Below are 13,025 nucleotides of genomic sequence, written 5' to 3' on the forward strand. Positions count from 1 at the left end.
GAGGGCCCTGGAGCTGTCTGCTGGCTTCTGTCATCTCAAGAGACGGCTCCATAGGCTGGAAAAGGGGCCCTTTTCAGTCTGGAAGATGCTCTTGAAATTTGGTTTGTGCTGTCACCATGGAGCATCCCATGGGAAGCCACCAGGCAGCTCAGGGCCCCATGGTATCCAACCTCAAAGGTGGCCAATCAAGTCCTGAACCTCAAGAAGAAGCAGGTACTGGCAGCCGTAAACCAGGCTGCAGCCGAACCGGGGGAGAAAGTCATCGTGCCAGGCCGTGTGGCCGGCGGTATTGACTTAAGGCAGGTTTAATGATGGTGCTGACTAAGCTCGGTTCTGCCTGTTTGGGGCTGTCGCAGCTCAGCTGTCAACTCCCTGGCCTTCCAGGGGGCTGACAGTTGCATGGTGGCGTATTGGCACTCGCGTGTAACCTGACACAACCACCCTTCTCAAAAGTTGGTAACTAAATTTGAGGTGCTGAAAGAAATATTGCAATTGAAATAATGCTTTCGGGAACGTTTATAAGCCTTGGAGTGAATTAATATCTCGGGGAAAAAAGCCCCTTCTCTAAGCACAAATACATACTTTTCACATTCCTTTTTAGGCACCAAGGATTTTAACTGCAGTTGTAAGTCAGATTTTACAGGCCACATATTTCAAGTATGGAGTTCATTAAATGTGTGAAATTTGACATTTGCTTCAGGGCGTGGCTAGGTCCCTGGTAATGAATCACAAATTGTGTTGGGCTTTCTGATCAAGTTCAATATGCTAAAACCCTGGTGGAGTTGCAGGAGGAGGGAATTCCTCATCAAGTCTTCTCCAGGGTTGGTTTTCGTAGGAGCCTTGGATGCACCAGATTTCAGTAAGAGCTGTGGTTCTACCTGTCTTATTCAAGCTGAGAAACATGGAAGGTATAGTCTTATAATTGATTTCTGAGTTGTCAGTATATTTATTAATCCAATAGCCATTTACTGAGCACCTATTTTTCCAGGCTTCGAGGATTCAGTGGCAGATGAAACAATACCTGGCCTGGTGGAGTTTTGCAGTTCTGGGGGTAAACAAATATAGTTAACTAATTTATTTATTTTCACAACACTGGGGTTTGAACCCAGATGCTTTACCTTAGAGCCACATCCTCAGCTCTTTTTATTTCTTATTTTGAGGCAGGGTCTTGCTAAGTTGCTGAGGCTGGCCTCAAACTTTCAGTCCTCCTACCTCAGCCTCCAGAGTTACTGGATTATACACGTGTGCCATCCCATAGAATACTTAATTTAACCAACCATATGCAATTGCCAACTGTGAGAGGTATTATTAAGGAGAATCTGGGATGTTCTGAGGTCCAGCTGTTATGGAGAGATCTAATTCTTTCTGTGAATAACAAATAAGATCTTTCTGGAAATGATAGTTGAGATGGGGTAAGAGCCAGAGCTGTGTTGTGGAGGGAGAGAGGATGGTGGCTGGACCTGTCCTCAGTCAGTTGACATTTAGACACTGAATGACCACCTGAGGTGCTCTTGATCAGGCCTAAGGATGGGGAGAAAGACTTGAAACTTGCATCAGTTGAGATCCACGGCTGCAGATGACAGAAGCCCAGTCGGCTAGGAATTTATTGGATTATATACCAAAAGAGCACAGAGCAGGACTGGCTTTAGGCATGGCTGGATCTAGGGTGCAAATGATGTCAGGCATCCGTCTCGATCCTAGCTCTGCTCTGCTTTATACTCGCTTTTATTCTCAGGCCCCCCTCCCTGGGGGCCCCAGCAGCCCTGGCTCACACCCCAGTTTTCTGATCCCAGCCAAGACAGTGTTTCGTTCTCAACAGCTCCAGCAGAAGTCCTCGGTTTGAATCTCTGCGAGATTCATGCGTCTAACTCTGCGATAATCACTGTGGCTGGGCATGTGCAGTGCCCTGGTCTACCAGGCCTGGGTCACCTGCCCTCTGTGCAGCCAGGGACGTGGGCACAAGCTCCACCTGAGCTTCCAGATTGAGAATGGAGATGGGGCCGCCCCTGGATGAAAGGGGCTGGTGTGAAAAGGTGGGTGAGAGCTGCCCCCCAACCAAGGCTCCCAGTGAGGGAGTCTTAGACACCTCAGCAGGTGGCCGAGAGTACAAAGCAGCCTCACTGAGTTTCTGTTCTGTGTCACACATGTGCTTGCAAAGAGATGGGTCCTTGTCCTCCATGTCCCCGACCCTGAGGAAAAAGGAGATACACAAATGAGCAGAATCCCAGGGAGGTGATGAGCGCTCCCAGACAGACGGACAGGAACGGCAGCCCCTCCAGGGAGCCAGCTCGGGCAAAGCCTAGAGGGTGCTCAGGAGGCAGGAAGCGCGCGGAGAGGGCGTCAAGGGCCAGGAACCAGCTGGGCTGGAACCCCTGAGGCTGGAGGGTGGGTGTTCTACCAACTCTTCAAGAAGATACTTTCTCAGAAACAGAAATGCAGGAAATAATGGGGTGAAGCTGCACCAGGAAGCTGGAACTTTTTATTGAGGTCTGTATTGACCAGAATGACTCTGTTGGTCACGGAAATTCACCTCAGACTTGTTAAAACTGAAGAACCTGGCGGGTGGCCAGTGGGTAATTCTGTAGCTTCAGGCACAGCTGTATCCAGGGGCTTAAAGATGCTTTAAATACTAGTTCCTTATGTGGGGGGTGGTGCCAAGGATTGAACTTGGGGGACACTCGACCAATGAGCCACCTCCCCAGCCCTATTTTGTATTTTATTTACAGACAGGGTCTCACTGAGTTGCTTAGTGTCTTGCTTTTGCTGACACTGGCTTTGAACCCGTAATCCTCCTGCCTCAGCCTCCCAAGCCACTGGGATTTCAGGCGTGTACCGCCATGGCGGCTAGTTCTTGTTTGATCTCATAGCTCTACTTTCCCCTGAGCTGAAACTCTTCTCATGGTAGCAAGATGGCCCTCGGCAACTCCTGACCTGCCTCGTCTCCCAACAACACCCATATGTAGAGACAGATGGAGAGAGGTGGTCCTGGGTCACATGGCCAACACTGAACCAATTCCTTGTTCAGGGGTGTATTGTCTATGCATCAGTCCTGCCCAGTCACACAACCATCTTCAGAACCTGGGATGGATGGAGTGAAACCCCCCAACCATGTGGACTCAAAGTCGGGGAGCTGTCAATCCCTTGCCCTCTAGGAAGACCACTGAGTGTGGAGTGACCCAAGAAAGGACAAAAGGAAAGACATGACTAGAACCCACCTCAGGGAGGTTCACCATGGCAACCAGGAGACAGTGGGGAGCCAGAGAATGTGGTGGAGCAGGGCAGAGGTGCGCTGGTCGGAGCGGTTCTTTGGGAAGATACCTTCGGCAGTAGTGGGTGGGACGGGAAAGAGGGGACCGGAGGGGAGAGGAAAGGCGACCTGGAGGAGGGAGGTAGAGGTCTGAGATGGGACTGGGAGAGAGCCCCCGGTGGTCGTGGATGGGTGGGGCCGGGGTGGGCCAAGAGGGAGGGAGCCAGGGGTGTGCACTTGGTCAGGGAGCCCTGGTGACGTGGCAGGGCCGTGACCCTCCCAGGAGGACAGTGCTCCGGGAGCAGAGCGCCGGCCTGGCCTCTCCTCTGAGAGCATTTGGGGGCCAGTTGGGAATCCCATGGGCACTTGCGCTCCGGGAGGGTGGGTCCCCAGAGCAGGATGCCATTTCCCACAAAGCTTTCCAGATGTTGGCTTTGTTGGTTGGCTTTATTTATTTATTTGTTTTAAGTGGTAACAACAAAGGAAACTTGAAAAGAAAATACAAAGCAAAACAGAAGCGGGGGTGGGGGTGGGGTGGGGCAAGGGGCGAGAAGCCTCCAGGAGAGGGGCCTGGGAAAGGCCGAGGCTGGAAGTGGGAGGTGGGGCACCTGCCCCCAGGTGACCCAGGGCTTCCTCTGCTCCTCCCTGTCTGAGGACACTCATGTCCTTCCCTTTCCCTGGGCCCAGGCCCTTCAAAGCCCTCCGGGAAGGAGCCCGGGTTTTCTGCTGATCCCAGCAGCTCGCTCGCGCCACACGCTGACTCAGGGCGCCGGGGCCTCCTGCTCCGTGCAGAGGGACACAGACTCCCCGGGAGCATCCTGGGGAGACAGCTCCTTCCTCTGTCCCTTCTGCTTCGGGGTTGTGTGACCCTGTCCCTAGCCTCTGAGTCTCAGTTTACTCATCTATAAAAGGAGCACACGCGCTTGCTAGGCTCCTGCCCTGAGCCAAGGAGAGGCCTAGAGGGGACACATCCAAGCCTGGTACCCAGGAGCACTTCCTACCAGGAGGTCAGAGGTCAGGAGGCGATGCCCTAGCCAGCTGAGGGCCACTCCAGGAGGACAGAGTGAGAAAATGTGCGTGTAAATGAGACTCTGTTCCCTCGCTGTTCAAACTGTAAGCCCGGGTGACTTGTATTGGCTTGGGTCAGCGGCTCTGGGTGCTGATTGCCTGGGCCTGGCCACCTGTCTGTCCCAGGGGCTGGGGATGGGGCCAGCCCCTCCCCAACTGAGAATCAGAAAGGTCTGATCCCAAATAAGAACTGAAGATTATTTCCAGAAGAGAGAGAGGAGGAGGAGGGGCGAAGCCAGTGACTGTAGAGGGCCCCTTCCCCAGGCCACACGGACCTGGCCGGGCAGAGCCTTGGGGACCACCTGCCCCCTGCCTTTCAGGCTCTAACTTTTTAGGTTGGGGAGGCCGGTGGCAGGCAGCTGCCCCACCCCCTGGAGTCCCCAACTGGTGTTTTAATTAGTTTTGCTCTTAAAGCTGATTACAGTGCAGTTTCATGCTGCCTGCCTACAAATTGAGTCAGCACCATGAAACCGTCACTTTGAGAGAATCTGGCCAACCCCAGCAATCTGGTGGACGCCATGACAACGCGTCTTGGGGGGGGGAGGGGCAGGGGGGGAGAAAGGGTGGGTCTGGATAAACAGAATAGTAAGCACCTTCCCAAGGGCTGCCCTGTGCCCTGCTGCGTGGACAGGGCCCAGGTTCAGGGCCCAGGTTCAGGGCCCCTCTAGACCTGCCAGCCCTGGCCAGGGCTCCCCGGCACCAAAGGGTGGGTTGCAGAGAATGCTTTTAAGAAAATGTCAAATGACTTCCAAATGGGGACAAATCATGGGATCGTCCCACATCTGTCCTGCTGGGGGAAGTCGCTGTGCACACACTGGGGTGGGGGCTGGGCTGGCTTTCTGGCCCTGAAAACAGATGCATCTAGAGTTGCATTAAGAGGGCTGGGGATGTGGCTCAAGCGGTAGCGCGCTCGCCTGGCATGCGTGTGGCCCGGGTTCGATCCTCAGCACCACATACAAACAAAGATGTTGTGTCCGCCGAGAACTAGAGTTGCATTAAGCTCCTAGTTTTCTTGGGTAGAGCTGGGGTCAGCAAATGCCCTTTGTAAAGGGCTAGCTAGTAAATATTTTCGGTTTTGCAAGCCATGTGCTCTCCGTTGCAACTACTCAATGGCAGCACTCTGCCATCGCAGCGAGACAACAGCCAGAGACAACCTGTAAATAAGTGTGTGCACCTGTGTTCCAATAAAACTTTATTTACAAAAACAGTGGACCAGGTTTGGTAAGTGTGACGCAACCAAAATAGTGGGGGAAGGGTGGGGGGGGGTAGCTCAGCGGTACCGCACTTGCTAGGGAGCAAGAGGCAGGCCCTGGGTGGGATCCCTAGCACTGAGGGAAAGAGAAGAGGAGGGGAAGAGAGGGGAGAGGAGGGAGGAAAGAAAGAAGAAAGTTATTGTGGGAAGGATAACCTTCTTAAAATTATAATTCACATACAGCAAAATGGACATTTAAAGGCTACAGTCCCATCAATTTTGACCCCACCCCAGCCAAAATAAAGAGCATGCCCTTGTCCTTAACAGAGGTCACCCCACCCCAACAGCCACCCCTCTTCGTTCTCCGCATGCTGTGGCCTGGGCCAGGGCGTCACGTGGATGGGCTTGGGTGCTGTGCACTCCTTTGGTCTGGGGAGCTGGTCTGGTGTTGAAGACCCCGTGGCCTGTGCAGGGGATCAACTTGGTTGCTGTCGTGTCTTTAAGGACATCTGTAAGGACTTTGCCACTTTGAAAGGCAAAGGTGAAAACTGAAGTTCTTTGCCTTTGATTGTGAGCTGGACTTGGTGACTCACCCCCAAGGGACAGGACATGGTGGAAGTGGTGGGGGTGACCTCCATCGTAGGTCACAGCCTCGGGTTCTACACGCTCTTTCTCTTTCTTTCAGTCGCACTTTGGGGCCCTCTGGCAGCCATGTTGTGAGCCCACTCAAGCAGCCCGAGGAGAGACCCAAGGGTGGGGTGTGGTGAGAAGGAGGCACCAAGGCCTCCCGCCAGCGAGCACTTTGGAAGTGGCTCCCAGTGCAGCCTTCAGATGACCGAACTACAAAGAGCCCTAAGCAGCTCTGGAATTTCTGAGTCACTGAAACTATGGGAGTTAATGAGTGTTTATTGTTGTCTTATAATACTAAATCTTGGAGTGGCTTATTAGAGATTCCTATGATGGCCACCGACACATGACTCCTTCCACCCTCCATCCACTTTCATTCATCTGCATGGTTATTCATTCACTGAACAAGTATTGATTTATTTAGTAGCCATGACTTAATAGCTATTATTTCTGTTCTCTCCCAAGCATGTTTCTTGCATTAATGCCTGTTGGCATTTTCATGCCGCAGAGGAGGACACTGACTCTCTGGAAGGCCCCATCTCCTGCCCCAAGTCCTGTGGCCAGTAAGTGGTTGAGCTGGATTTGAATCCAGAACGACTATGCTCACTGCTCACCGGGTGCCTCTCTGTACCCTGCCCTAGCCAGGCCCCAGGGGGACATGTGTCGGAACACCTGCAGGTCTACCTGATTCCGGGCCTGCTGTTGCAAGGCCTGTGCTCCCTCAGGGCACAGGCTGGATCTTTTCTGTCTGGGAGTGGTGGGCCCCGAGCAGGACCTCACAGATGTGTGTTGATTGACTGTCTGATCCGCTGGAGGGAGGGGGGAGGGCTGGGGCTCCCTGGCCTGCACCAGCCCAGGGCACCCTGAAGAGAGAGAGCACTGCCCTCTGCTCTGGACAGGGTGCATGGACCTGGAGCCCACCCTCCCTGGGCTGGCAACTCGGCACACAGAGAGCCGCAGAAGCGCGGCGGCCTGCTCCCCGTGTGGAGGAGGGCTCTGTTTACCTTGGAAGGGCGGCCTCTTTTGTAACACTCGCTCATTGTTGCTGGGAGCCCAAAAATACTTTTATTAATGGAAAAACAGGGATGGCTCCACAAAGAAATATTTTGACAGGCCCAGAGGAGGCGGAGGGAGGGCTCGGAGCACATCCTCAGGAAGCAGGGCTCCTTATCTTCCAGGGTGCCCGCGAGGAGAGGGCAGCACGCGGCTCCCAGCAGGGCGCCTGCCCGTTTCCCCGATGCTGGGCTCCTGGGCACGGCTTCCTGGGCTTCCTGGTGCTGAGGTGGCTCCTGCAGGGTGGCCGGGTCGCAGCCTCACCTCACTCTAGAGCCAGCTTCCCCGGGGGCCAGCGGCTTTATTCTGGGTCCCCACCATGGCTAGGTGTTCTCCATGGTGTGGGGCTCAGGGTTCCTTGTGGTCCCGGGTGCCTGCCTATACCTCCTGGGAGTGGGTGGTGGCACCAAGCCGAGCTAGCTGGGCATGGAGACCAGATGGCTCCAGGAGGGCTGTCCTCCCCTGGCCTGGCTCCCAGGGCCTTGGGCCGGAAACCTGGGGCCGGTGCTATTTTAAGCACCCTGACATGGGCTGGTGGTGGTCCTTCAAGGGGGTCACAGTATTCCCATTTTTCAGATGAGGAAACTGAGGCGTGGAGAGGTTAAGTAGGCCACATAGCTAAGGAGAGGCCGAGCTGGGGTTGGAACCCAGATCAGCTGGTCCTGGGGCCCAACTCTCAGCTCCCCCTCTGGCCACCTTCCAAAAGTACATGTGTGTCTGGGTCACCCCATGTGTCCACACTTCATGGATCCCCATGACTCTTAAGATAAAATCCACGTTGGTTAAGGAAAAGGCCTGATTGTTGTACTAAAGGTCCTGAGGAGCAGTGGCTTAAAACATGAGCTATTTCTCTCTGCCTTCCTGAAGACAGTTCCTGTTTCATGGCTCAAGATGGCTGCTTGAATTCCTACCATCGAATCCCATTTTAGCAGGAAGGAGAGAAGGGGAAGTGGAGAGAGCATGCTCCACCTTTTTAGGGTTCAGTTCCAGGCTCCTCCACCTTGTGGTCTAGGACAAGTCACTAGCCTCTTGTTATCTGTGAACACGGAAAATATTCAGCCTTCTTTCAGAGGCCATGAGGATGAAACGAGTTAATAGGTGTCAGACTCGGAATAAGGCAAGTGGGGCATGAACACTCCATCAATCACGGCGACTATTACGATTAACCTGCTCAAGGTCGCGGATCTGGGCGTCCTGTCCCATCCCCCGCTATTAGGTTATGCAGCTTCCTGTGGTTTTGTGGCTCCCCAGGTCCACACAAGGGCCCTAGCCCCTGCTTTTCGCCGTCTTGGGACACTGTCGCTCTGGCTGCCTGGAGAGTCCCCGAAGACACCTGTCGTGTGCCTGGGCGTCCACCTTCAAGTTCAGGGCCCTTCGCAGGTGCACAGAAAACGTGTCAAGGCGTGAAGGAACAAATGTGACCAGGACGGCAGGCTCCCTGCTTCACAAGGCACCCTGGGGGCCTCTCCCTGCCCTGGGCAGCTAGCTCCCTCCCCTGGCTCCCTTCGGCCAGGGTCACCCCTTTGTGAGGTCTTCCTGGCCCCCTGGCTAAAACAGGCTGCTTCTCCAGCTCTGGGTCTTCTTGCCCCACTGTGTGTCCCCTCCACGGGGACCAGGACACGCTAGGTGCTGCAGGACGGGTTGAGGGCATGAACAAATGAACAAGATGGTGCAAGAAAACCGCGAGTCTCCGCGCCCTGTCCCCTCCACTAAGGCAGGAGCATCTTGGGCCTCGAGCTTCGAAGCTTCACGCTCAAAAAGAAGAAGAAAATGCACCGAGGCTCCCCTCCCCCGTCCTCCTGCCCGCAGAGGCCGTCCGCCAAGCCGCCAGCCCCTGCCACCAGCCAATCCCCGGCGCTCCACGTCAGCTCTCCAGCTTCTAGGAACGGCGTCCCCGCTCCAGGGCCGCGCTCCGGGCGCTGGCCTGGGCTCCTCCGCGGGGCAGGTCCGCCCCGGGCGGAGGGAAAGTCGCTGTCAGCGCCGATGAGCTGGCAGGGGACGTCAGGGCCTCTCCAAATGCCTCGGAAACCTCCCTGCTGGGTCACATTCCGGCCTGGGGGACCCTGGGATTACCAAGGTTCCCGCTGGCAGCCGCGATGGGGAGGCACCGAGATTCAGCACTTCTGGGCTGGAAAAAGCCGAGTTGGAGGATTATTTTGGGAACAGTCAGTCATGGCCGCGGGTGGGGGGAGGCTATTAAAAGCAAGACAATGTATCCCGAGATGGACCGGGCACAGGCACCCCGGCCACGGCCACGGAACTGGGCGTTCTTTCCGCATGAGGTGGACCTTTCCCTCCCTGGGAAGCGGGGAGGGGACACAGCTGCCAGCCACCGCCCGCCTGGGCCCTGGCCCTCGCCAGCCACAGCTGAGCTGCTCACCCACCTCCCGGGCCATGTGATGGGCGTGGGTCCTCCCCCCAGCACGGCAGGTGGCCAGAACACCGTGCCTGCCTGTCAACCATTCAACCCACCAGGCCCGGGGCCTGGCAGTGTGGCCCTGCCGCCGGCAGCCACTGCCCAAATTCTCACTCAGTCTTCTGCTTGCTATTTGGGGACATTGGGTGTCCATGCCTCAGTTCTCCACCTGCAAAATGGGGAGAATAGGAGGCTTGTCTGCATACAGTCGTTGTGAGGCCCGAGTGAGTTCACCCATGTGCAGGGCCTGGGGAGAGCCAGCCAGAGCTGTCCCTCTCGAGACATGAGATAGGGCTATTTACTGAGGACCCACCAGTTCCAGACGTGGTGCCAAGCCCCAAGAAAGACAGACATGTCCCTGTTTTCCTAGTCTAGTGGGGAGATGAGTCATAACCAAGTAAACAAAACAGATGAGACAATCTCATGTTCTATTATTCACTCAACAAACATTTTCGAGGTCCAGCCGTCGGCCGGTTCCCATTCTAGGCACCAGAGACACGGTAGTGAGTAAACAAAGGTCCTGGCCTGTGTGGGGAGGTCTCAGCCGGAGGCTGGGGAGACAGACAGTGTGCAAACGAATGAGTCCTGGATCCACTGGGCCGTCAAGGCCATAAAGGGCGCTGTGTTCAGATTTCGGGGTGGGGGTTGAGCTGTAGGCAGAGAAGCCTGTCTCCCAGATGAGGGTCGTGGGGGAAGGCTTTTTAGGGTGACATTTGCTCTGAGACCCAAAAGATGGAAGAAGCCAGCCCCAGAGATCTGGGGACAAAAGAGCCAAGGAGTGGCGGCAGCTGGGAGGCGGTGGGGAGAGGAAGCGGGGTCCGGCAGGCAGAGGACCAGGCCCTGCAGGCGGTGGACCAGGCCTGGGGCCTCTCTTAGTTTTGTTGCTTCCTTCCCACTCAGTGGCTTAGGGAGCCAGTGAGCTCCTCACTGTGTCTGTGGGTCGGGCAGCTTCACTGGGCTCCAGGGTCTTTCCTGGGCAAGTCCTGGGCTGCGGCCACAGCCACTGGAGGCTCCAGGGGCCTCTCCAGACCGGCTGTCGGCGGGTGGCCTCAGTGGCCTCAGAGCCTCCACACGTGAGACTCTCCAAAGGGCTGACTGCGTGTCCTCACAGCACCGCGGCTGGCTTCTCCCAGAGTGAGTGGTCAGGAGAGGGACACAGGAGCCACATGTCTGTTAGGACCAACCTCAGAAGTCACATCGGCCATGTCCCCACATTCTGCGTCGGGGAGAAACACCAAGGCTGGTGGCCGGGCTTCTGCAGACAGCTGCCACTGAAGCCACCGGGCAGAGGCCACACTGTGTTCTGAGAGAGACGGACATCTGGAGTGTCATATCTGGTTGATCTGGATGCTGGCATGACAGCTGTCGGTAGTGGCAGGAGGACAATGATGGTGCTCACTGTGTGCCAGGTCCCGGGCTCGTGCCAGGTCAGCCGCAGGGGCAGCAGATCCAGGTTCCACCTGAGGAAGCTGAGGCTTCTCTGGAAGGAATAGTATGTAAGGCAGGACTGGGAACCTAGGAGAGTCACCTCTGAGCAAGGAAAGGAGTGGGGTGACAGGAGAGAGGACAGCCTGGTGAAAGGCCCAGAGTGACAGGAGGACATGAAGAACTCGGGGGCCTCTGGTTATTTGGGGAGGGCAGGAATGTGGAGTTCAAGGGTGTCAGAGGGCCAGGCGTGGGGGTGCACGCCCATAATCCCAGCAGCTCAGGAGGCTGAGGCGGGAGGATCGAGAATTCAAACCCAGCCTCAGCAACTTAGCAAGGCCCTAAAGCCACTCAGCGAGACCCTGTTTCTACATAAAATTAAAAAAGGGCTGGCAGATGCTGCTCAGTGGTTAAGCCCCTGGGCTTGATCCCCGGTAAGGGACCAGCCTGGGCTGGGGGCTGGGGGTTTTCCAGGCCTCCGTTAAACACACGGGAGATTCTGGACCTCCCCCTGAAGGTACATGTGAACCAACGCAGGGGCTGGCCTGGGGGGTGTGACAGGATCCAGTGTCCCCTGGAGACTCTGAGTAGAGAGTAGATGGTATTGGCCATAAGGAGAGAGCAGACCTCAGGGGAGGGCCCAGGGTGGCAGGGGGTCAGCAAGGTCACTCTAGAGATGCCCAGGAGGGGATGAGAAGCCCTGGCGGAAAGAGGAGGTGGCCTGGAGCCTGCTAGGAGGGTGTCGGGAGCTGCGGGATTTGTAGTGGAGGGGAGGGGAAGTCAAGGGTGGCCACTCCCAGGTCCCTGCTGAGGCAGCTGGAGGACAGAGGCCCTTGGTGCTGGCCCACCGGCCACCCTGCCCACCCTCTGCCAGCATCCCTGGCACTTGGTCCCCCGTGGACATTCCCGAGGCTGCTCTTTCCCAAGGCTGCCACCTCATCGCCTTAGGGTCCTCGTGGACCAAGCGAAGGCAAGGACCTGTCCCCCACCTGACCCCAGCACTCAGCCAGGGCCAGGCCCTCAGAGTGAGCCTGGTCCATGAGTAAATCTTTAATGGGGAGTTTCTTTTTAAAACCATGTTTTTATTAGTGCATGATAGTTATACATAATAGTGGGCTTCGTTTTGACATAATCACACAGGCAGGGGATACAGTTGGCTCCATTTCAGTTCCCAGTTCCCCTCCTCCCTCCCCTCCTCCCTCTCCTCCTCCCTCCCCTCCTCCCTCCCCTCCTCCCTCCCCTCTTCCCTCCCCCTGTCCATCCTCTGTCTTCTTTCTATTTATCTATCATTTTTTAAAAATATTTATTTATTTTTTAGTTTTCGGCAGACACAACGTCTTTGTTTGTATGTGGTGCTGAGGATCAAACCCGGGCCACACGCATGCCAGGCGAGCGCGCTACCACTTGAGCCACATCCCCAGCCCTTATCTATCATTTTTTAATCGGTGCTTTGTAGATGTACATAGGAGTGGAATTCGCTGTGGTACGGTCACATAGGTACATGGCATGATCTGATCAATTTCGTTCCACAGTTTCTCCCTGTGTCTGGCCCTCCCCCCATCCCCTTCCTCAACTCCAGCGACCCCCCATCTGTTTCCATAGGATCCCCTCCCCACCTTATTCACTCCAGCTTTGGCACAGGAGAGAAAACCTTCACCCCTGACCTTCTGGGCCTGGCTTATTTCACTTGGCGTGATATCTCCACGGCTGTCCACCTACAAGCAGATGCCACCATCTCCTTCCTCCTGTGGCGGGGTCAGACCCAGTTGGGTGTATGTGCCATATTTTCTTTATGGAATCTTCTGTTCACTGGCACCTGGGCTGGTGGGTGATGGGGGTTTCTCAGGACAATTGAGAAAACACTAGAGAGCCATGGGCAACAACATGGGTTCTAGAGCCCGGTGGCTGGGGTTCAAAACCCATCTCTGCCACTTACTGGCTGTACCACCTTGGGAGAGCTGCATGGCCTCTCTGTGTTGCAGTTTCCTCCTCCATAA

This window comes from Urocitellus parryii, chromosome 6 (assembly GCF_045843805.1).
Source record: "Urocitellus parryii isolate mUroPar1 chromosome 6, mUroPar1.hap1, whole genome shotgun sequence".
Taxonomy (NCBI): Eukaryota; Metazoa; Chordata; class Mammalia; order Rodentia; family Sciuridae; genus Urocitellus; species Urocitellus parryii.